Below are 2956 nucleotides of genomic sequence, written 5' to 3'. Positions count from 1 at the left end.
TTGGAATGATTCGTGGACTGATTCACAAGTTCCCGAAGAGGAACTGGAAGAAGAGTCGGAACCGGAAGAAGAATCGGAACCGGAAGAAGAAATAGAACCGGTGGGGAAAATAATAAAACGGTTAAGTAAAAGAGAATCCTCAACCAACCGACCAAGGTTAATTATGGTCAATGGTGTTTCCGCCAAGGAAGCAAAATATTGGGAGGATTACCAATTCTCCGATGAATCGGATTCGGACGAGAATTCCGATGATGTTATAGAAATTACCCCAACTGAATTTAAAAAGGCAAAAGAAAATAATAAGGGAAAGGGCATAAAAATAGAGAAATCTAATTCCAACCCCGATGAACTTTATATGTATCGTCAACCCCCGAAGTCCTTAAGTTGTAACAATGACCCGGGAACCTCTAAACCACCAGGTTTTTCTAAACCAATGTGGATAACGACGGCTCGTATTAGGGGAACATCATATATCCCTAGAAACTTGGCAAAACGAACCAAAACCGAAGAAGAAGAAACAAGCGAGTCGGAATAAGATAGTTGTATTCGTGTGGTGTAATATAAGTAATATAGTGTGCTTATGCTTTATGATATATGTAAAAATTGCTTGTATTAATAAGTATTTTTTTTTATTTTATGAATCTAACTCTTGTCTATTTTACAGTATAAAAACACAAAATGGATAGACAACCCAATATTTTAAGAGACCTACCCGGAGACATGATTGATGAAATCTTGTCTAGAGTCGGTCAGAATTCTTCGGCACAACTATTTAAGGCGAGATCAGTTTGTAAGACATTCGAAGAACGTTCCAAGAATGCCTTGGTTTATAAAAGGCTTTCGTTCGAAAGATGAGGGATATCACATTGGGAAATCCATAAGTTACGATGTGTTTACTTTGACGCATATATTGCGGGGAACCCAAATGCTATTTTACGCAATGGGTTAAGAAATTATTTTGACTCAATATATCCGAATATTGGACTTCGTGATTTAGAAAAAGCGGCTAACATGCAACATAAAGAAGCATGTTATGCTTACGGATTAGTAATGTTCGCTTCTCACCAAAGTGAGAACAAGAACATCGGGTTACAACTGTTAAACAAAACGTTCCCACAAGTGACGGAGTCGGTAATTGGGGTAAGAAATGAGGTTTTTAGATTGTTACGGGACTGTTGGACATTACGTAACCCTCGTACCTTTGACGACGTTACAACACGCTGTCTTATCAACGGCCATAACGGTTATGTTCCACAAGACCAAGGATGGGAAGTAATCCTAGTAAAACCAGAATGCATGACTTGTTTCTGGACGTATGAATTACGTTTCTTTATTGCCTTTGCTGAACGACTTGTGTACTAGCTAGAATTATCTTCACAACTATCTTGTATCAAAGTTATTGTGTGCTATATTTCATGCTTTATGTAAAATAAGCGGTATTCTAAGTTTGTAAAATATTGTATAAAAGTTTGAACGCGAAATATTATTATAATCAGTTTTTCATATAGAATTGTAGTAGTTGAATTGTATATTAGCTACTAAGTATGAACTTAACGGGTAGGTACTACCCGAATTTAAACTTATAAAACGCTAATATGAAGAAAAAGCTTTTATAAATGAGTTCATATTATGTTATGAAATACTATTAACTACTCTTAATATTCTGTATAATTAACTTGTTCCATTTGACTATTTTGAAGGAAATGGCACCGACTACTCGACACACCTTGAATATGAATGAAGAGGAATTCCGTACTTTTCTAGCTTCAAACATAGCCGCAGTACAGGCTGCGCTACATACCAACAATAACCTTGGATCTAGCAGTACAGGAAATCGTGTAGGATGCACCTACAAAGAATTCACTGCCTGCAAACCTTTGGAATTTGATGGAACCGAAGGACCGATCGGATTGAAACGGTGGACCGAGAAGGTCGAATCGGTGTTTGCCATAAGTAAGTGTACTGAAGAGGACAAAGTGAAGTACGCTACGCATACCTTCACAGGTTCTGCGTTAACATGGTGGAATACCTATCTAGAGCAAGTGGGACAAGACGATGCGTACGCACTACCGTGGTCAGCATTCAAGCACTTGATGAACGAGAAGTACCGTCCCAGAACCGAGGTCAATAAGCTCAAGACAGAACTTAGAGGGTTACGAACCTAAGGATTTGATATTACCACGTACGAAAGACGATTCACAGAATTGTGCCTATTGTGTCCGGGAGCATTCGAAGATGAGGAAGAGAAGATCGACGCGTTTGTGAAAGGATTACCGGAAAGAATCCAAGAAGATATAAGTTCACACGAGCCCGCCTCCATACAACAGGCATGTAGAATGGCTCACAAACTAGTGAACCAGATTGAAGAAAGAATTAAAGAACAGACTGCTGAAGAGGCCAATGTGAAGCAAGTCAAAAGAAAGTGGGAGGAAAACGGTGATAAGAATCACCAATACAACAACAACAGCAATTACAACAATAATCGCAACAATTATCCCAACAATCGCAACATCAATCGCAACTACAACAAACGGCCCAACAACAACAACAACAACAGCAACTACAACAATCATCCCAACAACAATAATAACCGCAACAACAACAACAATCAGAAGCAGCTATGCCAAAGGTGTGAAAAGTATCACTCGGGGTTCTGCACCAAATTTTGCAACAAGTGTAAAAGAAATGGTCATAGCGCGGCGAAGTGTGAGGTCTACGGACCATGGATTAATAGAACGAAAGGAACAAATGGTGTCGGAACGAGTAATGGTGGAGCAAGTAGTGTCGGAGCCAGTTATGCCAATGTAGTTTGTTATAAATGTGGAAAACCGGGCCACATTATTAGAAATTGCCCGAACCAGGAGAACACGAATGGACAAGGCCGCGGAAGAGTTTTCAATATTAATGCGGCAGAGGCACAGGAAGACCCGGAGCATGTTACGGGTACGTTTCTTAT

This window comes from Rutidosis leptorrhynchoides, chromosome 4 (assembly GCF_046630445.1).
Source record: "Rutidosis leptorrhynchoides isolate AG116_Rl617_1_P2 chromosome 4, CSIRO_AGI_Rlap_v1, whole genome shotgun sequence".
Taxonomy (NCBI): domain Eukaryota; kingdom Viridiplantae; phylum Streptophyta; class Magnoliopsida; order Asterales; family Asteraceae; genus Rutidosis; species Rutidosis leptorrhynchoides.
This window is presented reverse-complemented; position numbering follows the sequence as displayed.